The sequence below is a fragment of the Theobroma cacao genome, chromosome 9, assembly GCF_053813885.1.
Source record: "Theobroma cacao isolate CCN51 chromosome 9, ASM5381388v1, whole genome shotgun sequence".
NCBI lineage: Eukaryota > Viridiplantae > Streptophyta > Magnoliopsida > Malvales > Malvaceae > Theobroma > Theobroma cacao.
In genome coordinates this window covers 42,009,540-42,037,471 of record NC_142647.1, presented here as the reverse complement: position 1 = coordinate 42,037,471, position 27,932 = coordinate 42,009,540, and the positions used below count along the sequence as shown (strand labels likewise).

At 38.0% G+C, this 27,932-nt stretch overlaps 2 pseudogenes; both read left to right on the top strand.

The window, feature by feature from the left end:
• Positions 1-467: 467 nt before the first annotated feature.
• LOC18589920 (BURP domain-containing protein 5-like) lies at positions 468-27,932 on the top strand (annotated as a pseudogene).
• Positions 3,562-4,208, top strand: LOC18589921 (BURP domain protein RD22 pseudogene; annotated as a pseudogene).

The window sequence follows — 27,932 nt, the reverse complement described above, 5'->3', positions numbered from 1 at the left end:
CAACATGACTTTAAAAATGTGGCTCCTCAAAGCTAAGACAACATGACTTTAAAAATCTTGAAACTAATTATTTGAAATTTTTCAAATGGAGTTGCTGAAAGGAAGAATAGGACACTCCTGGAGATGGCAAGGTGTTTGTTGTTCCAAAAGGATATTCCTAAGATGTTCTGGGTAGAAGCTGTTAATACAGCAAATTATTTATTGAACAGAACCAAGACCAGTTCAATTACAGGTAAGACTCCTTTTAAGTATTGGTTTGGTTTCAAACCTTCAGTAACTCATTTGAAGGTCTTTGGTAGCATTTGTTATGTGAATATTCCAGATAAGAAAAGGTCAAAGCTTGATGAGAAGAGTGTTGTGACAATCTTAATTAGATACAGTGAGGTTACAAAAGGATATAAGCTGTATGATATGAAAACTAAGAAGATATTGGTCAGTAGAGACACCAAGTTTGATCAGTTTTCCAAATGGAATTGGGAGAAGTTAGTGATTAAAAGTGTTAAACAATTAAAATCAGTTTATGAATATGAGCAGGATGAGAGCCTTGCAGTCAGAGGAACTAGATCCTTGCAAGATATATATGCAAGGTGTAATGTTGCTATCATAGAATCGAACTGCTACAATGAAGCTGCAAAAGATGTCAAATGGGTGTAGGCAACGGAATAAAAGATGCAAATGATTGACAAAAATGGGACTTGGATTCTGGTTGACAAACCAACAGACCAACACATTATTGGAGTCAAGTGGATATATAAGACCAAACTAAATGTTGATGGTTCAGTTAACAAGCTTAAAGTCAGGTTGGTGGTTAAGGGCTATTCTCAAGTCTATGGTATAGACTATTGATAAACTTTTGCTCCAGTTGCAAGACAGGACATTGTAAGGATGTTCACTGCCTTAGCTACTAGAAAAGGTTGGAAAATATTCCACCTTGATGTGAAATCTGCATTTCTGAATGGTCACCTTACTGAGGATGTCTACATTCAACAACCTGAGGGTTTCAATAAATCTAGAGATGAAGAGAAAGTTTATAAGCTTGTAAAAGCATTATATGATTTGAAGTAGGCTCCAAGAGCCTGGTATGCTCGAATTGATTCTTTCTTACTTTCTGAAGGGTTTTTAAGAAGTGCAAATAAACCTACACTATATGTCTACAAATCAAATGATTTAGTCAAAGTGATAATCTCACTATATGGGGATGATCTTTTGATTACTAGTGTTGATGATAATGTTCTGTCAAATTGTAAGACAAAACTGATGAAGGAGTTTAAAATGTCAGACTTGAGGGAGATGCATTATTTCTTGGGACTGCAATTTATTCAGAGTACAGATTCAATTTGCATTCATCAGAGGAAGTATGCTACTGAACTATTGAAGAGATTTCATACGAAGAATTATAAGTCTGTTGAAACTTCTCTTGCTTTCAATAGTAAGCTAAGTAAGGATGATGCAACTCTTGAGGCAGTAAGCTTAAATTACAGAAGTATCATGAAAGTCTACTGTACTTGACTGCCTCAAGACTAGACTTGATGTATCCTACAAGCTTGTTGTCCAGATTTATGCAGAAACCTTCTCACAATCACTACTTGGCAGCAAAGAGAGTTCTAAGGTATATTAAAGGGACAGCAGATTATGGTTTGAGATTTGAGAAGGACAAGAGCAGTGAATTGATTGGTTTCTATGACAGTGACTGGGCAAGGAGTTTAGACGATTCTAAAAGTACTGGAGGCTATTGTTTTTCATTTGGAAGTGCTGTTTTCTCCTAGAACTCTAAGAAACAGGAAGTGGTTGCACAATCCTCAGTTGAAGCAAAGTACATTGCAGCTACCTTAGTTGCAAATCAAGCTATCTGGATCAAGAAAGTATTGGGAGATTTAGGGTTCAAACAGAAGTCAGGAACACCTTTGATGATAGACAATAAATCAGCAATATCTATTGCTAAGAATCCCGTGCATCATGGAAGGACAAAGCACATAAAAGTGAAGTTTCACTTCATCCGAAATGTTGTTAAAGAATAAGAAATTATTGTTTTGCATTGTGGTACATATGAACAAATAGTTGATATATTTACTAAGTGCTTGAATAAGGAGAAATTTGTTTATCTTAGAGAGCTATTGGGAGTCAACAAGATGGAAACCAAGGAGGTCTGTTGAGAAAAATGGTTTCATTTTACCGTCAAACAGAGCTATAGACTGAAGGAAGCAGAAGCTGCAGTTTGAAAGAGAAGGAGTATGAGTGTTGTTTTTTGAAGATGAGCAAGTCGTTTTATATTTACTTTGTTTACCAATGTTTACTTTAGTTACCAAGTTACTGTTAGAAACAATTCCTTTATTTTTTATGCTATGCTGTGTCGTTTTGGGTGTACAGCCATTAGGCTTGGTTGGTTGTCTTCGGAATCTATGCACAGATCCCCTTGCAAATTTTCTCAGCTGTTTTGAATATACCAGGTCCTTAGTTGGCTGTCTATTCTCTCTCATGTAACCACCTATAAATACCATTTTTCTTGTTAAATGAAAGGTATGAAGCACACCGTTTTGTGCTCATCAAAAAGTTCTCTCTATCTTCTTTCTAGATAAGCCTTTCTCTCTGGTCCTTTATTCTGTTGTTCATCCATTTTTTCCAAAATACTCAAGTTGTCAACAGTATATATGAAATTGAACCTTTACATTTGACGCCATTTTTTGACCAAATTCGTGAAGTCTATTATGCTAAACTAGGCAATATTTCAAAATGCAGTCTTTGCATATAATTATCACGATTCAAGTAAAAACTTCAAAAATATGAATGCTGCAAATCTCATAATTGGCAAAAGGGATGGAGTCTTGAGCAAAGAATTCGAAGGTATGAAATCTCTAAATTGATTTGGTGGATATGGAAGTTAAACTCAAAAAAGGGTTTTGGGAAAAGGGGGAATAAAAATCTCCTATGTCTTCTAAAGTACCTTATGCTTCAAATTGCCAAAGATAGTATTCATGTTTTTTGTTGAATATGAATCTTGCTTAATTTAAAATGACAATTCTTTTTGAAAGGTCAAAGACTTTTATTTCAAAACATGGATATACAAAAGGAAAACAGATCATACGAAGGAAGAAGCTCTGGAATAAAAACAAGGAAGCACATTAAGCAAGCCACTCGACCTAATAATGTTTGAGAACAACTTGAATTTCATGTCACTAAGAGTTGTGACTAAAAACAGTATCTTGTCACTTAGTAATATAGTCTGTCATAATATATACTATTTCAAATTTGTCGCTCAAATTAAGATATGTAAAAGAAAAACGTAATGTCGACTCATTAATGATTCGATATTAGGGTCGCACGGTTCAGGTATTGTCATTTGTTATTATATAATAGAATATATTTTGAGGACTCTATCAAAATAAAGATAAAATAAAGGCAATTTTATGTTTCTTTTTTAGTCTTTATTTTCTTCGAAGAATATTTAATAACCCTTAAAATTGTTAGCTGTCCTTATCTTACCGATCTAATGCTTTACCTCTTTGCAAACTAAATGTAGGAAACAAGAATTCTTTAGGCGCTAACCATGACAATGGTGCAATCAATGAAACTGTGTATTTCTTCCAGGAGGATCTTTACCCTGGTAAGATGGTGAAGCTACCACTACTCACAAGGACAAGGGACATGACTACATTCTTGCCTTATCAACTTGCTGAGTCAGTACCCTTTTCGAGTGACAAGTTACCTGAAATTTTAAACCGCTACTCTTTAGAAGCCGGATCCAGGGAAGCTAATGCTATGAAAGAAACAATTAAGGTTGTGAGAGAGAAGTCATGACTGGCCAAGAAATGTATTGTGCCACATCGTTTGAGTCCTTTGTAGACTCGAGTATTTCAAAGCTTGGAAAAAATATCGAACTGCTGTCAAATGAGCTTGGAAAAGAAAAGAAAAACCCAGTGTTTACTATTGATAGGGAAATTCAAAACATGGGAGAAGAGGAGCTAGTTTGCCACAAGATGAAGTATCCATATGCTGTGTTTCTATGCCATTCAATCGACAGAACAGCAGTGTATAAAGTTCCATTGGTTAGCATAGATGGGACAAAAGCTAATGCTCTGGCCATTTGCCACGAAGATACATCGGCTTGGAACCCCGATCACCCTGCCTTTTGGATTCTCAAAGTTAAACCAGGAACTGTCCCTATTTGCCAGTTCATTGTCAGAGATACCCTTGTCTGGGTTTCCAAGTGATCGATACTGCTGAAAGATTAATATAGAAAGGAAACCTTCAATTGTTACATATCAAAGAAGTGTCAAATATAACAATCAAATAAGTTGTTGAGCCTCTCAACTCAACTTGTTTTAAGTATGTCTAGACTTTGCGTGCCAACAATCCAACTACCATTAGTTACCAAGTTTTGTAAACAAAATAAAAAGAGAGAGAGAAAAAAGTCCTTGGTCTTTTACATGTAATACTTGTTTCCTTGTTGTATATATTTTCATCCACCCTCTCCAGCAGGGAGGAAATGCAAATTTACTGCATAAATCACATTGGAGCTAATGGCTGAAAGTTGAAACGGAAAGTTTGAACCGCCCACGAATCTAAATTATATTAGAGCACCTTAACAATTAGATTTGATCATGGAGAGTCAAGGAGATAGCGGTGAGCAATGGTCTCGTCTCTATATATTCCTTCACATATCATTCTCACCAAGAAATTGGTGTTTATTAGATTGTTCCATGATATGAACATTGACAAAAAATTTAAAAAAAAAAAAGAAAGAAAATAGCTCATTGATTGCTTTCAAAAAAAAAAAGGGTCGTCAACTATATATTGTTGGAATCTATACTCAAAAAAATAAAGAACACATGGCAAAATAATAGATACATAACAGTTAACAACAAAAAGAAATAAGAAAGAGTTTTAAATGTGAAAACCGGTTCGAGGTATGTTGTGGAAGGTGTTGACTTTAGAGTAAATTTTTTTTGCTATGCCCTGATGCAAATAGCAATCGATGACATCCTACTCTTAGGATACAACAAATTGTTCAAGGATATTCTAATGTGCACTTAAATAGAAAATCTGACAAACCTGTAAATCTCTCAATTGTCTTTAAAGGAATTTTAAAATGAAGAATAATAGAATTTTGAAAATACGAAATGCTTACAATGAATTTTTTTAAAAGGAAGAGCTGAGTATTTATAGTTGTATCCTTATGTTTCAGTTCTTATTACCTATCAAATTTTAGGGTGAGTCCATTCTTATAGCCGCATATATTATAAACATGCTTCCTTCTCCGGTTGTCGAGAATAAAAACTCCCTGTGAACTTCCTTGTCAAAAGAGTCCTATCTACACATTTACTTTCTTCTTCCAAATCACAAAAGTTAACAAGTACCCTTCGAAATTAGGTGTTAATTTTTAAAAGTTTCTTCACCATATAAATAATAATAACATATATGATGCTATAAATGTAATTTGAATGAAAATATATTCCTAAATAGATGTGAAATGCTATTAAGACATTTGGTAATCAAGAATATTTTAATTTTGACATGTAGTATAAATGCAAGAAAGTTAACTAAACGTACCAAAAATGAAAACATATACTAATTAATTATTCTTAATTTCTCAAAAGTCAACTACAGAATCGGCTATGTTAGACAGCATCTAATGTAAAACCAAGAAGCACTGTAGGACGAGAGAGGTCAACTATTATATTTATTTTGCATGGCGAATTGAAAGAACATATGTTAGCAAAATCTTAATAGGACCCGACCAGTAAAAGCAATAGCACAAATTATCAAAAACACGAAAGGTAATCCACACACGTCAAAGGTATTAAATAAGATAATAAAATATATAGAAATTAAAGTTTCATTATAAAGGTAACGAAAAGAAATAAACACAATTGGTTCTAGTTTCTTGTCTAATCTATTTATTTCCTGGATTTTGATAGTAAATTTCCTCTCTTGATTGTTTAGAATTAAAATAAGGATGATCAAACGGCCAGCTTTGTACTTCTTCGTAAACTGCTGATCAGAGAAACATATATACATAATAATTATATACTCGTAGAAATGACAGACGATCAAGTACTCGCTTTGGGTCTCCTCCTCTGGATCACGTCAGACATAGTGCATGCCGATAATTTCAATCATTGATCGATGCCAAATTTGATTGGCTCTACCTAAAAATACAACATGCCCGCACATGGGTATATATACATCTACCTGAATGCTCCATTTTCATCTCAAGCTTTCATAGCTAACCGCTAAAATTCCATTGCATTTTGCTGCTAATTTAATGGCATTTCATTTCCTTCTTATCTTCGCTTTACTCAATGTGAGCCTTACTTGCTTGATTAGCAGTTACAGTTACCAATGGTAGTGTTTGTTTTTTCAGCTTTACGTTTGCTTTAACTTCATTCCTTGCTCAATAGGCTAAAGCTGTAAAAAAATAGTTTTTAGTTTATCTGCACCTAAAGCCAACGACAATATGAACTTCAACTTCAAGTTAAAGTCCCAGAAAGTATTGTTCTAAGAAATTAATAGAGAAATTCAATAAAATTTGCGAACCAAACTAGGATTAATATCCTTACTGTTACTCTCAGATAATTTTAAGTTTCAAAACCTGCGATTGAACAGCACTTTTTACTTACTTAGAGCTTGGCCACCAGCTGTAATTTGTGACTGCATATTGCTTTTCATCTTCCTCTACATTTTTGTCACTGAATCTAGCTACTTTTGAAGATGACGGCCATTCAACTTTCTGGCAGCTTGCATTTGCAGGAAGCCATGGTGCTCTACCTGAGGAGGTTTATTGGAAGTCTGTGTTCCCAAACTCTCCAATGCCAAAAGCCTTGAAAGATATTCTACCACCAGCTGGTTTGTACTCATTATCGACTCCTTTTTTTAACCTTAAATGAATTCTTAAGTAATTGGTTTGGCAAGTGATTTGTGTTGGCTATGACAGTTGATTAACTGGGGTAAGTTTAGTGATGATGGCATCAAGCAAGTGTTGAAAAAAATAAGGGCATTTGACAGACTTTGGGAAATTTCTTGCTCTATTTTCTCTATAATATTTTTCTTGTAGGTTCTCTAACTCAAGGGTAAATACACCAAAAATAAAAAATAAAAATTGAAATAAAATAAGATAACAAATGATAAATGGATTAATAATGAATCGCAGCAGCGACCTTGGAATTCTTGGCGAGTCTTTAACGAAATTGATGCTTTCCTTCACTCACTGGATCATGTCACTCTCTCACACATTCTAAGGGAAGGTAACGCCTTTGCAGATTCCTTAGCCAAGTATAGGGTTGATGGAAATTCTACTTTTTTTGCTTGGTGGTGATGACTATTGCAGTCTGCTTTCAGATACGTTCTCGTCATATAATTTGCTTCTTTTCGTTTATGGTGTGTTTGTTTTTGCTTTGATGCTGTCACAATATAGAGGATAAGGGGCATCCTTTCATCTTTGATCATTTTTTCTATCTCAGTTTTCTCTACTTATTTTTTGTTTCATGATGTGGGGACCTTTTTGACAAGAGTCATCTTGTTTTAGTCTATTTAACAGGCGACGTCATTGCTCTCTTTGAGTAGCAGTTGTTACTTTTCGTAATTATTTTCACTATCAATTAAATGTTTGATTGGCTGAGCAAAGAAAATGATAAAATAATGATGAAAGTAACGTGAAAAAGAAAAGAATCGAATATAATAATAATAAAACAAAATACTTAAAAATTAAAATTACTTGAGACAAAATAAAGTGTCAACCTATCTTATTGAGGAACCTTGTGCTACTTATTGATGTTTTCTAATTCATTATTCCATATTCAATATTCTTCTACTTCTTAACAAGAACTGTTGATATGTTACCAGTTGAGGTAAGGTTTATAAGATTGAGTTGGGGTATGTTCAATATAGAACAGTGAATGTACGAACAACATAAATACTAACTTTTTCCAAATAGATACCCATCACATTTGACGATGCAAATTGTTTTCTATTCTGACGTACCCATCCCTTGAGATTGCCTACTACTACTTTTCATGCATGCTGGTGTCAAAAGAAAAGAAAGAACTGCTTGTGTTCACATGTAAATGTTCTAACAGTTTACCGTTACACAAATTACGTGTAGGAAGCAAGAGCCCTTCAATCGATGGATATGGAGTCCCAAGCAAGGAATCCAAAGACCAAGGTTGTACTTTTGTGTTTTATGGATACGGAGATCCATCTAAAGAATTTCAAAGAATAAATTCTCCACGGTCTAAGGAATGCATTACAAATGCTCATAACTCTGAGACTGGCACTTCTCATCTCAACAATCATGGATATGGACTCCCAAGCAAAGAATTCAAAGGCAAAGATGGAGGTAACTTGTTTTATGGATATGGAGATTCAACTAAGCAATTCACTATAAATGGTCTTAATTCTGAGAGTGACACCCGCATAACAATCATGAAAATGAAGTCCCAAGCAAGAAATCCACAGATCAAGGTGGTGTTTTTGTGTTTTATGGATATGGAGACCCATCTAAAGAATTTGAAAGCATAAATTCTCCCCGATCTACAAGCGATTCTTCACACAACAATCATGGAGATGGAGCCCCTAGCAAGAAATTCAAAGGCAAAATGCTTTTTCTTTTTTTTTTTTAGTATATCTATGGAACCCAACTAAGGAATTCAAAGGTGAAAATGTACTAACCAAATTTATTAAATTTAACACTATAAAGATAGCAGAATATGTTTAATATTAAATTGAAAGATAGGAGGATAGTTGATATTAAATTTAAAGATAGATTAGAGGAGAAAGAAAGCTGTTATGAGATGAATTTTTTACTTCTAATGGCCGAATATCCTTAAAGATAAACTAGAAATTCGTTGTTTTATATGTACATGGCTAAATAAACTTTAAAAAGTTGTTTTATAGGTAAGAAATAACTAAGTATTCTATAATTTTTCCCTTTAATTACTTGTTATATGTTGGGAGGAAACAATAGTAGGTAGAAGAATCAATTTTTTTCACATAAAAGAAAATTAGAAATTGGACAGGATTCTAAATCTCCAAGTTCTAATATATGGTAAAATACTCTATCACTTTTAACTTTTAATCATAATTACACACAGGTCCACTAATTTGCAAAATGAACACTCCGCTCCAAATAACTAAACAATATTAATATTTAAATTGAAATGTCTAAAATATCTTTTCTTTAACTTTTTTCTTATTTTGGATCGACCGACGATGTTCCTTATCCTGACCTACCATCTAGCTAGATTTCTCAAGGAACACTAGATCTGGTGCTCCCAAGACCACCATGATCTGTGCTCCCTAAGGAGCATTGGATCTATGAGCACTAGATTGGTGCTCCGCTAAGGATCTCGATCCGGCCAGATTTGGCACTTTTTGATCAGATCCAAAAGGTGGTCAACAACCGAAGGTAAGAAATTTTTTTTTTGAAAAATTATAATTTAGTAATTTATAAAATTAATAAGGATAAAATTATTTTTTTTAATAATGTCATGTCAACAAACTAACAGAAATATTAACGATTCACTAACGGCCGGACTTATACGTCTAGTGAAAGATATTTTTATTGAGACAAAGTGTTCACTTTGAAAACTAGTAAATCCATATATAATTATGGTTAAAAATTAAAGATGTTAGGATATTTTACCCTATAATGTAAGCTGTCTAACGCTTGACCTCTTTGCGAACTAAATGTAGGGAAAATGTATTCCTTAGGAGGTAAACAGGACACCTTCGTGGATTCTAATCTCAACAGGGAATTAAAGCTTGACAATACTGCAATCAACGAAACTATCTATTTCTTCCAAAAGGATCTACGCCCAGGAAAGATGGTGAACTTACCATTACTCATGAAGACAAAGGACATGACTCCATTTTTGCCTTTCCAAGTTGCTGAATCAATTCCCTTTTCGAGTGACAAGTTAAGTGAAATTTTGAAGCACTTTTATTCAAAATTAAGCTGAATCGAGGGAAGTTGATAGCGTGAATGAAACAATTAAAGGTTGTGAGAGAGTTGCCATTAATGGAGAGGAAAAGTATTGTGCCACATCTTTGGAGTCCTTTGTAGATTTGGGTGTTTCAAAACTTGGAAAAAATATCCAGCTGCTATCAACTGAGCTTGGAAAAGAAACAGAAAACCCATTCTTTACTATTCGTAAGGGAGTGCAAAACATGGGAGAAAAGGAGCTTGTTTGCCACAAGATTGAAGTATCCACGTGCTGTATATTTGTGCCATGCAATCCACAAAACAGAAGTGTATAAAGTCCCATTGGTTGGCATAGATGGTGTAGACACTAAATTATAAACAAGTAAAAATTAAAAATATAATAAACAAAAAAATGATGAAATAAATAAATGAAAAATGATGAAAAAAGAAAGGAGAGAGGTACGACTGGCAGGGTGCGGACGCACCCTGCCAGGCACCTCTCTCACCTGCCAGACGCGAAGAATTCGCGTCTGGCAGGTTAGTGGAACTTGCCCCTGGGTGCCCAGGGACAAGGCAATGGGGCGTGCCCCCTCCAGAACCCGAGAATCGAGTATAAAGGAGAGGGGGCACTGTAGCATTTCGAGGGGGGGAAACCTGCAACGAAAATTCCAGCAAGCCACACCAAAAAAATACACAAAAAAATCGGAGATCCGGCAGGCAAAAGCAGCAAAGCAACCTGCAAGCAAAAAACCACCAGATTCCCGGGGGCAGCAACATCAGCAACCGCATCTGCCGTGGCTCGAGACGAAGCAGTGAACAGCACCAAAAGTCCTAAGCCGCAGACGTGAGGGAGGGAGAATCTGCAGATTGACGCCAGGATTTGCTGCTGACGCAAGGGGAAGACGCACTGAACGGAGAAATAGAGAGAGAGGAGCGGCGGCTGGCGCAAGGGAGAGAAGACCGTCGCGCCACCAGATCCGCCACCGGTTGGGGGAGAGTCGACTTGTCCCACGCCGCAAGGAGAAGTTTGCCGGCGGAGAAGGAACCAGACCATCGACGCCGCCCGATCTGTCACCGGAAGGAAGAGCCGATCCAGGACAGCTGCGACGCCACCGGTTGGGGAAGCCGACCGTAAGAGTTCGCCGGCGTGAGATCGCCTGCAGGTTGACAGCCAAGGGGAGCTCACCGGCGTGAGGAGGGGAAATCCGACGGAGGAAAATTGTAGTGAGAAGTCAAAGAGTTTATAGGTAGAGAGAGAAAGTGGAAGGGAGAAATGGGAAGAAAAGGAAGAATAGGGGGGTTTTATAGTTAGTGCTTAAAGCTAAACGGTGTCGTTTTGGGGAATACGTTTGGGCAGCTCAAGGACATTCAAAACGACTGCGTTTTGGCTAAGGAAGGTTGAATACTTGGGGCATGCTCACGGGCTTTCTGCCGGACTGATGCGTATTGGGCTAAGTCGGGCTTGAATCTTGGGTAAGTTTTAAATATTGAGCTTTTGTTGGTGTTAGTTATGATGATTTTCTTAATGTAGTCTTTTGTTAGTAAAATAATGGGGACATAGTATAATAATATGATAATATAAATTAAAAATATAAAAATAATAATGAGTAAAAAAATTAGAATCATTAAAATAAAAAAAATATGTATAAAAAATAGATAAATAACAAAACAACAATAATAAAATATAAATATAAACGAATGAAACAAATGGTAGGCTAAAAGATTAAATTAAGAAATTAAAAATTATTAGATTAAGCATTAAAATAATAAAATAGGTATGAGAATCAATATTAGAAAGTTAACCCTTTTAAAAAATATATACATATATATAATTAATAAAAACAATTGGCCGATGATGGGATAATCGATCGAGATGCGAGAAGTCGCAATCCCGAGTTTATGTTCCCTAGGCTCGGGATCCGAATCAAGGCTCCACCAGTATGATGGGAGGGCCTCGATTTCAAGATTCCGAAATCCTTAGTAAATAAAGAGCTTGATTATACAAAAAAATTACTTGATAAAATTACTTGATAAAAATAAATAATAAATAATAATAAAGTAATAACAACTCAAACATATGATAAATAATTAATTTACGAAAATATAGTATACATGACATTAAATAAATAAATAAATAAATAAATAATAAAAATAACTAATCTAAAATTAAGTATTGAGTATTAAGTGGCATAAACTATAAAAAATGTGAAGATAAAGATAAAAAAAAATAAAATAATAATAGTATACATATGAAGTAAGATCTTAGGCATTAGGTTTGAATAAAAGATTGCTTATGAAAATATGTAAATAATAAAAATATAAAAAATATATATGAAAATAAAAAAATAGTATAATAAAAATATATAATTTTTGCTTACTAAAATAATATAGAATTATAAGCAATTTGTCTAAGTATAAATGAAAAACATAAGAACTTAGAACAAAAAATGTAAAAATAAAGATAAAAAAAAATAGTAATAATAAGAAATAAGAATAGGAAATATGATAATAAAATATATAAAAAAATAAAAAAATAATTAATAATAACAAAAAGTATAGATAATTGCATTAGCATAGCATATATGTATTGCATCATACATATCATTGCATATAAATATTTCTGTTTTCGAGTTTAAGCCCCGATGATGGGATCTTTCATGGATCCTGCGAAGGCGGGTATTTCTCGAAAAGTTCCTTAGGTGAATAGATGTTCTTGGGTCCCACCAGTATGATGGGAGGGCTCGAGAACCATCTTTAATAAAAGGCTTTTGCCCGAATTAGGTTCATTATGCACAAAATATTATTTTAAAAAGAAAATGTACGATGACCCCGAGGATGGGAATTATTCGTCGAATTTGCGAAGGCGAGTTTCTCGGATAATTCTCTAGGTGAGAGAATGTCCCGAGTCCCACCAGTATGATGGGCGGATTCGGAAAATATCCTCGATAAAAGGTTATTTGTCCGGCATTTTTATCTCACGCCATGCATTTCATCTCGCCACCCATTTGCATTCCATTTTAGGTTAAATAGGAGATAAAGTAAAAAAATAATAATTAAGGAAATCTAGTGAAATTAAAAATTAAAGCCCATTATGATGATCTAAAAATGGTACCGTTCATAGAACGGGCGTCTGAGGGGTGCTAATCCTTCCCCGGGCGTAACCGCACTCCCGAACCTAGATCCAGAAATTTGTAGACCGGTTTAAGGTTCTTTTCGGTGGGCTTAAAATTAATTTAAGTTTGCATCGATTAGAATCGAGTCAATAGGTGGCCGATCACACCTAGTAAAAAAAAAAAGATTGGTGGCGACTCCTAGTTTAATTTTTTAGTGAGTTTTCACATTCTCGTCTAGCGGTCGGGTTCCCGGACCCGCACGTTACGACAGCTGGCGACTCCACTGGGGACTAGAGAGTCGAGCCATAAAAAATAATAATAATAGGTTATCCAAGGCTTTAAATAATTCACTGTTTTCTTAACATTAATGATTTGTACTGCATACTTTGTTTGGTACATTAGTTTATTTCGCATTTATTACTTTATTGCTTCTAATACTTGTGGGGATTTATGGTAGAGAGATGTGAGATTGTTACTTTGAACTCATGGTTTCCTTCACACACACAGCACATTTTACATTCATGCATAAACCCTCCACCCGGGTTATGTCCTTTTTAGGAGGGAGTTTAGTAGCTACGCTTTCGTGAGGTGATAACCTCCGCACGGGCTAGTGAAGACTCCCACTCAAATCGAACCTAGTCCGTTTGAAGCCTGTAATGGGTGAGGACCGGGGTGCCTTACTAGTCCGTGTGGACGACAGTGAGGAACGATTTGGGAACCTTAGCTCTGTTTATAAACCCCGCTCAGCATATAGAGTACCGAGAGCAGCTTAACCTTAGAAAGAGCCATACCCGTGAAAATATACCTTATAAATAGGTACACATGAAGGAATTTCTTCTACTCCCTCTATTTTAAATTATGCCCCGAGATAATAAAGTATCGTGGAGTAGACAATAAAACCCATGATATTGCTTGGTATTCTCTCATTATTTTTAACATTCCATTATTTCTTTCTACCATACTAACTTAAGTTTATTTTGCTTGTCATGCGCATGTTACATGTTCATTCGCATACATCGTAATTGCATATAGGAGAAATATTGGCTACACAACATTCAACCTAAGAGATCCCAGTTATATCCATGGCATCGTCATCAGCAGGCCCGCTCAACATATACAGAAATGACTATGAGATAGAGTTACAGATGAGGCAGATTCAACAGGAAAAAGGAGACTGTTTGACCCAAGGACATATCTCAATTTTACCCGAGAGAGTTCACTTGGATCTTCAGCAGAATGACTTTACAGAGATGGTAGGAATTTGGGAACAATGGAGACGTGCTCACCGAGACAATTTTCAGAACAAGTATGGACACATTGCATGGCTCCTATATGTACCAGTCGATGACCAGATGCTCCGAGCCATTATCCAGTTTTGGGATCCCTCATATCGTTGCTTTGTCTTTAACAAGGTGGACATGACCCCTACCATAGAAGAATACTCCTCTCTGCTCCGGATAGACCATATGCAGCCTGACAAGATCTATTGGAGGGCCCAGAAGACGGGACACCGACGAAAGTTGGCCAAGTTATTAGGAATGACTACGGTGGAAGTGGATCAGCATTTGAAGAAGAAAGGAGACACAGAATGCCTTCCGTGGAGTTTCTTGAACGGATATATTAAAAAACACATGGAGGATGAACAAGGTCTCTTGGCTTTTGCAATGGCAATTTACGGCTTAGTGGTCTTCCCGAAGGTTCTAGGTCATGTGGAGGTATCAGTCATAGACTTCTTTGATCAGGTAACAAGGAGCATCAACCCGGCCCCATCCATCTTAGCTGAAACCTTCAGATCCTTGAATTTCTGTCGACGCAAAGGTGAGGGACGATTCATCGGATGTGCTCAACTCCTAACCATATGGATCAAAAGCCACTTCGAATGCAAAGAGAGCAAATTTCGAAAGCTCTATCTGTCTGCGAGTTGTCCTATCCTTGAGTTCTGCGAAAGTGAATGGCCCGACTACAAAAGGAAAGAAGAGTGGGTCGCAAGGCTCCAGAGGTTAATAAGCATTGAAGTGACTTGGAGAGCTCCATGGATGCCACGAATGCAAGTAATGTATAAATGTGGGGATAAGCCATGGGTACCACTGATGGGACCTTGGGGAGCCATCAGCTATGCCCCAATAATGGTACGAAGACAGTTCGGATCTGAGCAGTTCGTGCCCATGACTCACTAGCTCGACCAGTTAGAGTTTACATATGGAGAGCCAGAGACGCTAAAGAAAATTGAGGAAATTGCTCAGGACTGGAAGAAAACTTGCCGAGTAGATCAGGGAAGGGTTACTGATGAAGTCACCACAGGATATCATACTTGGCATGACCAAAGGGTGAAAAATGTCATACATCCCCCGAAGAATCCATCCAAACATCCTGTAAACCCAGAACCTCAAGACGTCCTGTTGGAGAGTGAGTTAACAAGGAAAAGACTTGAAACGGAGATGATGAATATGAAGCGAAGACATGAGGATGAGCTAGAAGAAGTGAAGAAAGAGACTGCAAGAAAGGTACGGGTGGCTTTGAAAGAGCGGGATGAGTGGCAAAGCAAGTTTGAGGAAGTGAGCGGGGCAAATTCTTCTCTGTTAGCCAGAATACAAGAACTCCAAAGTGCCAACAATGCTTTGCAGCACGAGGTACGAAGACAAGGACAAACCATCCAAGAGTTGAAAAATGACTGCGACATGTTGGAAACTGCCATGGAGGGCTATAAGGCACAGTATGAAGCAATAAGGCAAGAATATTTCCAAATGAGGGAAAGAAACAATTCATGCACACAAAGCCTTCAAAGGAAAGAAGCTGAAATGCAATGGATACTGAGACAGATGAGAGAAGTGGCATTTAGAGCTCGAGTAATGGCAGACAAGACTGAAGAACTCAGGCGGGAGATCCTTCCCAAGGATGAATTGAGTGAGCGGTTGATCAGTCACCTCAAGATGGTTAGGGACCAATATGACAAAGTCGGTTCTTCTTTTTGATAGTTATGTATGGTTTTAGACAATGATGTAATTGGATATTTAAGTTTTATGGATGCGGATTTTCTTATGGCAAATGTTGGATGGCCAATATTTTTCCTATTCAAATACATTTCATTTGCATCATAATGCATGATTCAGATAAAAATAATAAATAATAATGCACTCAATATAAAATTCTAACTTATTCCTTGAACTAATAGAACAAAATTCCAAAAAAACAAATTCTCCACAGATACAATACAAGAGCCCGTTCTAAGATCATGGGGGACGAGCATTCAGAGAGGATGGATAAGATTGAGAAGAAGCAAGAAGAAATCATGAGTCAGTTATCAAAAATTTTGGAGTTAATATCTACAGATAAAGGAAAGAAAGTGGCAGGGAGTTCTGGTACACCAGAAGCCGTTCAACAGACAGAAACCAATACAGACCCCGTGTATCCACCAGGATTTACACCTCCACCTGCAAGGAATGCTTCTATTCCCATGCCATCCATGGGTCAATATCCATTTTTTGGGATGCCAATAGGACCACCACCGACTTATGCTCAACAAAGGCCAATTGGAGGGGCAAGTCCTTCAGATCCCATCTCTGTACCTGATTTGGATGATCCAAAGGAACAAGAGAAGCTCAAATGTGGATCCGTTGAATCGAAAGATAATCCCGATACTCATCAAAAATTTGACCTTTTTGAGGAAAGACTGCGCATGGTAGAAGGAATGGGAATGTATTGTTCTATGGATGCAATTGAGCTTTGTCTGGTTCCAGATGTGGTTATACCCCCAAAGTTCAAAGTTCCAGACTTTGAAAAATATGATGGAACCAAATGCCCGGTCACACATATCACCATGTATTGTAGAAGGATGGTCGCATATGCTCATGATGACAAACTCTTGATACATTGCTTCCAAGATAGCCTTACTGGTGCTGCAGCAAAATGGTACGTCCAACTGGACCGCAATCGAATCCACACGTGGAAAGACCTTGCTCGGGCGTTTGTAGCTCAGTATAAGCACGTTACAGATATGGCTCCGGATCGCCTTTCTTTACAAAACATGGAGAAGAAAACCACTGAAAGCTTCAAAGAATACGCTCAAAGATGGAGGAATGTGGCCTCTCAAGTTCAGCCACCATTGACTGAGAAAGAAACCACTGTAATGTTTGTTAACACCTTGCGAGCCCCTTACTATGAACGATTGGTTGGTAGTGCCACAAAGAACTTTGCTGATATGGTGATTTCGGGAGAAATGATAGAAACTGCCATTAAGCAAGGGAAGATAGAAGGAGGTGATATGGCAAACACAAGGAAAGGGGGAACTTTCAAGAGGAAAGAAGGAGAAGCCCAAGCCATTACTTCAGGACAACACCAAGGATGAACATACAACCCTTACCAGCCATACCTACCATACCCCTATTACCCAACTGTGCACAACACTTCACAAGGCCCATACCCATACCCGCCTATGCCAAATGCCTTCCCTAACCCGTACCCATATAATCCCATCCAACGGACACCTTACCCACCTGCTTCCACACCTGTTACAGCTTCAACCACACAACAAACAACACCTTCAAACAACCATACTACCGGTGAATCAAGAGGATGGCGAAACAAGCAAGAGAAAGTGCAGTTTGACCCAATCCCAATCCCTTATGCTGAACTCTTCACTCAGTTAGTTGCAAACCATCTAGTAGCACCCTTATACATAGAGCCATTAAAACCTCCGTTCCCGAGATGGTATGACACTTCCGCCCATTGTGATTATCATTATGGAATCGAAGGTCACTCGATTGAGAATTGCACGGCATTCAAGCATAAGGTGCAAGGGTTGATCAAGGCAGGAATCCTGAACTTTGAAAAAAAGACAGAACAGAATGTTAACAACAACCCACTGCCAAATCATGCTGGGGCGGGGGTAAATGCGATCGAAAGGGAGGTGTATGTCAAAAGGAACATTCGGGAAGTGGAAACCTCCATGGAGAAAGTATTTGAAGCCTTGGTAAAAGCCGATATGCTCGAGGTGTGGCCTGAATGTCCCAATGTGAATGATTCACGAGATATCCAAAGACTATGTTGCTTGTACCACAAAGGATGTGTGGGGCATTCAATCCAGGATTGTAGTTCTTTTCGGAAGGAAGTGCAAAGAATGATGGACGAATCAAAGATCGAGTTTTATACGGAAGCTTCAGAATCAGCAGTAAACATGATATCCAAGGAGTCCACTCACCCAATGAAGATAAAACCTTTGACCATTTTCTACGAACCAAAAGGAGAATTTGTGGAGGACAAAAACCGTGCCAAGATGATCATCGAAGTCCCTAAACCCTTCCCTTACAAAGACAACAAAGCTGTCCCATGGAACTACAACTGCAATGTACAAGTGTCAGAAGCGAAGAAATGGATAGCTGAATCTCAAGATGATGCTGCCAATATAACTGGCGTTGGAGGGATTACCCGCAGCGGACGCTGCTATTCACCGGAAGCATTCGAGAATCTCAAGAATGAGAAGGGAAAGGAAAAAGAGCAAAGTCCTAGAGGAGAAGAGGTACAACCTCCGGAATCGACAGATGGCTCAAAAAGATCGGTGACAGAAAAAGAAGCTGTCGAGTTCCTCAAGTTCATCAAACATAGCGAGTACAATGTAGTTGAGCAATTGAACCGGATGCCCGCTCGTATTTCACTACTATCTTTGCTCCTCAGCTCAGAACCACATAGGAACTCTCTGATGAAGATTCTGAACCAAGCATATGTGGATCATGATATCTCAGTTGAAAATTTGGACTACATCGTTGGGAACATTTCGGTGGGTAACATAATATCCTTTAGCGATGAAGAAATCCCTTCTGGAGGTAGAGGAAATTATAAAGCCTTGCACATCACTACCAAGTGTAAAGGTTGTACCGTCGCAAAGGTGCTGCTTGACAACGGATCGTCCTTAAATGTGATGCCCATGAGGACCTTGGCCCGTTTACCCATCAGCATGTCCTACATGCGAAAGAGTCAGATGATCGTAAGAGCTTTCGATGGAACAAGGAGAGAAGTAGTAGGGGACATTGAGATACCAGTAGAAATTGGCCCATGTACCTTTACCACTGAATTTCAGGTTATGGATATTGCTCCTTCATACAATTATTTGTTGGGAAGACCTTGGATACACATGGCTGGGGCCATACCTTCATCTCTTCATCAGAAGGTCAAGTTCATAGTGGAAGGGAAGATTGTCTGTGTTAACGGGGAAGAGGACTTACTCATAAGCAAGCCAGCAGATACGCCTTACGTGGAAGCGGCGGAAGAAGTGCCTGAATGTTCCTTTCGATCCTTCGAGTTCGTTAACACCACGTATGTGGGAGAAGGAACCACACCGCCTATTCCGAGGCTTTCCAAAACCACCAAGATGGTTGTCAGTCAGATATTAGGAAAAGGATACCGAGCAGGGGCAGGATTGGGAAAAGAACTGCAAGGTATTAGAAGTCCCATACGCACTACCAAAAATGAAGAAAGGTTTGGCCTGGGGTACAAGCCAACTAAGAAGGAAAGAGAAGAAATGATAGCCGAAAGAAGAAAGGAAAGGTTGGCTCGCTTTAAGGGGCATGAGTTGGAAATCCAAGGAACGACATACCCTCATCTTTACAAGACATTCCGATCTGGAGGTTGCATCTTTCCTGAATCACTCACCGTTGGGAACCAAGAATCAGTGTCAGCTCTAGGAGGGACTTTTTCTGATTTGTCAATATGTGCAACGGAGGAAGGTGAAGAACAGCCAAGAAATGTGGATGAGATTCCTACTACATACCTTGGGCCACCAAATATAAAGCTGAGCAACTGGACCACCATGAGTTTACCAGTCACTTGTGATTCAATTTCAAAGTAATGCAAACTAAACATCCATGCTTATGCCCAAAAGCATTGGAATTTTATGTATCGGGCTTTTTATCATTTATCATTTTAATAAATTGACATGCGTAGTGCATTTCTCATATCTCCTCTCATAATTAATCATTTCCATTAGTGTCGTTTCATCCTTTTATTTTAATACAATAGCTCTACATATTTCAATTCCCTTTACCTTCCAGGATTCCAAATAATGAATGCAAAGATGATAATGACAGTGGTTTTGAAGTTGATTTTGAAAAAGGTACAAGTGTCAGTGAACTTGACAGTACAGAAAACGTGGAGGATTATGATTTAACTCCGGACTTGTTAAGGCTAGTAGAACAGGAGGAGAGACAAATTGTCCCACATCAAGAGATACTTGAAACAATTAATTTGGGAGATGAAGAAAATAAGAAAGAAGTTAGAATTGGTGTGACGTTGGTGTCAATGGAAAAAGAAAAACTAATAAAGCTACTTCATGAATATGTAGATGTGTTTGCATGGTCTTATCAAGATATGCCAGGACTCAACACAGACATTGTAGCCCATAAACTGCCTTTGAAACCTGAATGCAAACCGATTAAGCAAAAGTTGAGAAGAATGAAACCTGAAATGTTGTTGAAAATTAAAGAAGAAGTGAAAAAGTAGTTCGATGCAGGATTCTTGGAAGTAGCTAAGTACCCTGAATGGGTTGCAAATATTGTCCCAGTTCCTAAGAAAGACGGGAAGGTGAGAATGTGTGTGGATTATCGAGACTTGAATAGAGCAAGCCCAAAAGATAATTTTCCTCTTCCCCACATTGACACCCTTGTTGACAATACTGCCCGCCACTCCATGTTTTCCTTTATGGATGGCTTTTCAGGGTATAACCAAATTAAGATGGCACCAGAGGATAGAGAGAAAACTACCTTCATAACTATGTGGGGGACCTTTTGTTATAAGGTAATGCCATTTGGTTTGAAGAATGCCGGGGCAACTTATCAGCGAGCTATGGTGACTCTCTTCCATGATATGATGCACAAAGAGGTTGAGGTGTATGTGGATGATATGATTGTAAAAGCTCGCAAAACAGAGGACCATGCGACTAATCTTGAAAGATTATTTAAGAGGTTACGGAAGTTCCAGCTCAGATTAAATCCGGCAAAGTGCACTTTTGGAGTCACTTCAGGAAAGCTACTGGGTTTCATCGTCAGTGAAAGAGGAATAGAAGTTGACCCAGATAAGGTTCAAGCAATCCGTGATTTGCCCCCTCCCAAGACGCAAAAAGAAGTTAGAGGATTTTTAGGGAGATTAAATTATATAGCCCGGTTCATATCACAACTCACACTCAAATGTGACCCGATCTTCAAACTCCTTCGCAAACACAATCCGGGGGCGTGGAATGAGGAGTGCCAAGTTGCTTTTAACAAAGTTAAAGAATATTTGTTGAGTCCGCCAGTATTGGCACCACCTGTGGTCGGGAGACCCCTCCTCTTATACTTAACGGTAAATGAAGGATCCATGGGATGTGTGTTAGGGCAACATGATGAAACTGGTAAGAAAGAAAGGGCAGTTTACTACTTGAGCAAGAAGTTCACTGAATACGAGTCCAAGTATTCCTCGTTGGAAAAGATGTGTTGTGCTTTAGCATGGACGGCGCATCGACTCAGGCAGTACATGCTATATCATACCACTTGGCTCATTGCAAAGTTGGACCCGATTAAATACATCTTTGAGAAACCTTCCTTATCAGGTAGAGTGGCAAGATGGCAAGTGTTATTGTCTGAATATGATATTGTATATGTGTCCCAGAAAGCTATCAAAGGAGGTGCAATCGCAGATTTTCTTGCAGAAAGGGTGGAAGAGGACTATGAACCAATGGAGTTTGAGTTTCCAGATGAGGACTTGATGTCAATATGTCAAACAAGTGGGGAGGAATCAGAGAAAGAGAATTGGAAGATGTTTTTCGACGGAGCTTCAAATGCCTTGGGGCATGGCATAGGGGTCGTGTTAGTATCACCAGAAGGAGATCATTATCCCGTTATAGCTAAACTCAACTTCTATTGCACCAATAATGTAGCTGAATATGAAGCTTGTGTCATGGGCATTCAAGCGGCAATCGAGAGGAAAATTCACATTTTGGAAGTGTATGGGGACTCTGCTTTGGTTATTTATCAATTGCGAGGAGAATGGGAGACACGTGACTCAAAGTTAGTTCGGTATCACAAGTATGTATCAAAGCTGATTGAAAATTTTGATGAAATTTGCTTCAATCATTTGCCCCGAGAGGAGAACCAAATGGCCGATGCATTAGCCACGCTGGCGGCAATGTTCAAAGTTGGTACCAATGGCAAGATCCAACCCATCATGATTAATCTTCGAGAGTGTCCCGCGCACTGCTCTAGTGTAGAAGAAGAAATAGACGGGAAATCGTGGTACCACGATATTGTGCATTATCTCAAATTTCAGCAGTACCCGGATCAAAGCTCAGAAAATGATAAGAAAACCATTAGAAGGTTGGCAATGAATTTCTTCTTGGATGGGAACATCTTATACAAAAGAAGTAGGGATCAAACGCTTTTGAGATGCGTGGATTCAACCGAAGCTCGGAGAATAGTCGAAGAAGTTCACGAAGGAGTTTGTGGAGCACATGCAAGTGGACATAAGTTGGCGAGACAGGTCATGAGGGCAGGGTATTACTGGCTCACGTTGGAAAAGGATTGTATAGACTTCGCCCGAAAGTGTCACAAGTGTCAGATATATGCGGACAGGATCCACACCCCTGCTAATTCACTGCATGTATTGGCATCACCATGGCCATTCTCAATGTGGGGCATGGATGTGATTGGGTTGATAACCCCGAAGGCATCGAATGGGCATCGGTTTATTCTGGTGGCAATTGACTACTTCACTAAGTGGGTAGAAGCATCATCTTATGCCAATGTGACCCAGAAAGTGGTATGTAAATTCGTCCAAAAAGAAATAATATGCCGCTATGGTCTCCCAGAAAGTATCATCACGGATAACGCTAGTAACCTCAATGGTTCGATGATGAAAGAGGTTTGTGCCAAGTTCAAGATCAAGCATCACAATTCAACACCTTATCGCCCAAAGATGAATGGAGCAGTGGAAGCAGCCAACAAGAACATCAAAAGGATAATTGAAAAGATGACAGATATATACAAAGATTGGCATGAGAAGTTACCTTTTGCTTTGCATGCTTATCGCACAACAGTCCGAACTTCCACGGGAGCTACACCGTTCTCTTTGGTATATGGGATGGAAGCAGTTTTGCCGATTGAAGTGGAAATCCCTTCCCTTCGGGTCCTTAAAGAAGTACAGTTGGAAGAAGCCGAATGGGTTAATGCTCGTTATGAGCAATTGAATCTCATAGAAGAAAAAAGGTTGACAGCACTTTGCCATGGGCAGTTATACCAAAAGAGAATGATGAGGGCATATGACAAGAAGGCACACTCTCGACAGTTCCGAGAAGGAGAATTAGTATTGAAAAGAATTCTCCCGAACCAGCATGATCCTCGCGGGAAATGGACACAGAATTGGGAAGGACCATTCGTGGTGAAAAAAGCTTTTTCAGGAGGAGCACTAATTTTGGCGGAGATGGATGGAAGGGAGTTTTCCAACCCGGTGAATGCCGATGCTGTCAAGAAATATTTTGCATAAAAAAAAAATGAATAATAATAATAATAATAAAAAAAAAAAAAAAAGAAAGAAAATTTTCAAGTTGAAAACCTGAAAAGGCAGCTTGAATTTGGGAGATGTGTTTAGGGCGAAAACCTGAAAGGGCGGTCTAGACACGAAAAGGTCCAAATACTACAAAAGCTTAACACAGAAAGGGTGAAGCTCATGATCCGAGATGTTCATGCAAAAGGCAAGGGAGCTGACAAATGTGCCTATTTCGAGATAAAATTTTGAGACTACTGTTAATATCTATCGAAACAGTCATTAAGAAAGGACTATATCTCGTTTGTATTAATCAACTTTCCCTTGTTCCTTGTCATTATACTTGATTGTAGAAACTTCACTTTTTTCTAATGAAAAATAGCCTTTCACTCCCAACAATGCCCTCATTTTCATTCTGCCAAAAGAGGAGATATGAGTACATTGCATTACATTTGCCATAAAATTAGAATGATACTTAATAAAGAGCATGATAAAGTAAGAAATGTTTGCAATATGTTGAAAAAAGGATCATAATTGACAAGGAATGAAATGGAGTCTAAGAAGGAAAAAAAGGAATGGAATTAACAATAGAATGGAGCACAGTTAAAATGTGAAGAGTGATCGGAACATGCATATGATAGAAGAAGAAAATAGTTATGAGCAATGAATTGAGGAAGACGAGAGATCAGAAATGTGATCGATTCATCCCCCATTGATCAAAGAAAAGGCTCTAAAAACACTAAAAAAAGGGAAACTGATGAAGATGAATTGACATGTTCAAAATTTTAAAGTAATTGAAAAAGAGGGAAATTCATCTTTAAAATTATATGAATCTCAGATGAGGAATTGATTATTTTTCACCATTTCAAAAAGGAAAAAGGTTTCATTGCCTCAAGTTTGAAGAATTCATTTTTTTAAAGGTACGTTGCCTCAGCTTTGAGGAGCTCACTTTTAAAAGCTCTCGTTGCCTCAGTTTTGAGGAGCTCATTTTTAAAAGTCTCATTGCCTCAGTTTTGAGGAGTTCATTTTAAAGTTTTGGTGCCTCAGTTTTGAGGAGTTCATTTTTAAAGTCTCGTTGCCTCATTTTTGAGGAGTTCATTTTAAAAGTCTTATGGCCTCAGTTTTGAGGAATTTATTTAAACTATATAAGAGAATTAAAGAATTTAGTCAAATACAGTGTCTACGTCTTTGCACTATTTCGAATTTTCGAAAAGCTCAAAGAGGGCCAGCTGTAGACACTAAATTATAAACAAGTAAAAATTAAAAATATAATAAACAAAAAAATGATGAAATGAATAAATGAAAAATGATGAAAAAAGAAAGGAGAGAGGTACGACTGGCAGGGTGCGGACGCACCCTGCCAGGCACCTCTCTCTTCGCGTCTGGCAGGTTAGTGGAACTTGCCCCTGGGTGCCCAGGGACAAGGCAATGGGGCGTGCCCCCTCCAGAACCCGAGAATCGAGTATAAAGGAGAGGGGGCACTGTAGCATTTCGAGGGGGGGAAACCTGCAACGAAAATTCCAGCAAGCCACACCAAAAAAATACACAAAAAAATCGGAGATCCGGCAGGCAAAAGCAGCAAAGCAACCTGCAAGCAAAAAACCACCAGATTCCCAGGGGCAGCAACATCAGCAACCGCATCTGCCGTGGCTCGAGACGAAGCAGTGAACAGCACCAAAAGTCCTAAGCCGCAGACGTGAGGGAGGGAGAATCTGCAGATTGACGCCAGGATTTGCTGCTGACGCAAGGGGAAGACGCACTGAACGGAGAAATAGAGAGAGAGGAGCGGCGGCTGGCGCAAGGGAGAGAAGACCGTCGCGCCACCAGATCCGCCACCGGTTGGGGGAGAGTCGACTTGTCCCACGCCGCAAGGAGAAGTTTGCCGGCGGAGAAGGAACCAGACCATCGACGCCGCCCGATCTGTCGCCGGAAGGAAGAGCCGATCCAGGACAGCTGCGACGCCACCGGTTGGGGAAGCCGACCGTAAGAGTTCGCCGGCGTGAGATCGCCTGCAGGTTGACAGCCAAGGGGAGCTCGCCGGCGTGAGGAGGGGAAATCCGACGGAGGAAAATTGTAGTGAGAAGTCAGAGAGTTTATAGGTAGAGAGAGAAAGTGGAAGGGAGAAATGGGAAGAAAAGGAAGAATAGGGGGGTTTTATAGTTAGTGCTTAAAGCTAAACGGTGTCGTTTTGGGGAATACGTTTGGGCAGCTCAAGGACATTCAAAACGACTGCGTTTTGGCTAAGGAAGGTTGAATACTTGGGGCATGCTCACGGGCTTTCTGCCGGACTGATGCGTATTGGGCTAAGTCGGGCTTGAATCTTGGGTAAGTTTTAAATATTGAGCTTTTGTTGGTGTTAGTTATGATGATTTTCTTAATGTAGTCTTTTGTTAGTAAAATAATGGGGACATAGTATAATAATATGATAATATAAATTAAAAATATAAAAATAATAATGAGTAAAAAAATTAGAATCATTAAAATAAAAAAAATATGTATAAAAAATAGGTAAATAACAAAACAACAATAATAAAATATAAATATAAACGAATGAAACAAATGGTAGGCTAAAAGATTAAATTAAGAAATTAAAAATTATTAGATTAAGCATTAAAATAATAAAATAGGTATGAGAATCAATATTAGAAAGTTAACCCTTTTAAAAAATATATACATATATATAATTAATAAAAACAATTGGCCGATGATGGGATAATCGATCGAGATGCGAGAAGTCGCAATCCCGAGTTTATGTTCCCTAGGCTCGGGATCCGAATCAAGGCTCCACCAGTATGATGGGAGGGCCTCGATTTCAAGATTCCGAAATCCTTAGTAAATAAAGAGCTTGATTATACAAAAAAATTACTTGATAAAATTACTTGATAAAAATAAATAATAAATAATAATAAAGTAATAACAACTCAAACATATGATAAATAATTAATTTACGAAAATATAGTATACATGACATTAAATAAATAAATAAATAAATAAATAATAAAAATAACTAATCTAAAATTAAGTATTGAGTATTAAGTGGCATAAACTATAAAAAATGTGAAGATAAAGATAAAAAAAAATAAAATAATAATAGTATACATATGAAGTAAGATCTTAGGCATTAGGTTTGAATAAAAGATTGCTTATGAAAATATGTAAATAATAAAAATATAAAAAATATATATGAAAATAAAAAAATAGTATAATAAAAATATATAATTTTTGCTTACTAAAATAATATAGAATTATAAGCAATTTGTCTAAGTATAAATGAAAAACATAAGAACTTAGAACAAAAAATGTAAAAATAAAGATAAAAAAAAATAGTAATAATAAGAAATAAGAATAGGAAATATGATAATAAAATATATAAAAAAATAAAAAAATAATTAATAATAACAAAAAGTATAGATAATTGCATTAGCATAGCATATATGTATTGCATCATACATATCATTGCATATAAATATTTCTGTTTTCGAGTTTAAGCCCCGATGATGGGATCTTTCGGGGATCCTGCGAAGGCGGGTATTTCTCGAAAAGTTCCTTAGGTGAATAGATGTTCTTGGGTCCCACCAGTATGATGGGAGGGCTCGAGAACCATCTTTAATAAAAGGCTTTTGCCCGAATTAGGTTCATTATGCACAAAATATTATTTTAAAAAGAAAATGTACGATGACCCCGAGGATGGAAATTATTCGTCGAATTTGCGAAGGCGAGTTTCTCGGATAATTCTCTAGGTGAGAGAATGTCCCGAGTCCCACCAGTATGATGGGCGGATTCGGAAAATATCCTCGATAAAAGGTTATTTGTCCGGCATTTTTATCTCACGCCATGCATTTCATCTCGCCACCCATTTGCATTCCATTTTAGGTTAAATAGGAGATAAAGTAAAAAAATAATAATTAAGGAAATCTAGTGAAATTAAAAATTAAAGCCCATTATGATGATCTAAAAATGGTACCGTTCATAGAACGGGCGTCTGAGGGGTGCTAATCCTTCCCCGGGCGTAACCGCACTCCCGAACCTAGATCCAGAAATTTGTAGACCGGTTTAAGGTTCTTTTCGGTGGGCTTAAAATTAATTTAAGTTTGCATCGATTAGAATCGAGTCAATAGGTGGCCGATCACACCTAGTAAAAAAAAAAAGATTGGTGGCGACTCCTAGTTTAATTTTTTAGTGAGTTTTCACATTCTCGTCTAGCGGTCGGGTTCCCGGACCCGCACGTTACGACAGATGGGACAAAAGCTGATGCAGTGGCCGTTTGCCACAAAGATATATCAGGTTGGAACCCAACGCACTCTGCGTTCCAGATTCTCAAAGTTAAGCCAGGAACAGTACCCATTTGTCATTTCCTTATGAGAGATACCCTAGCCTGGGTTTCCAAAGTGAACCGCTGA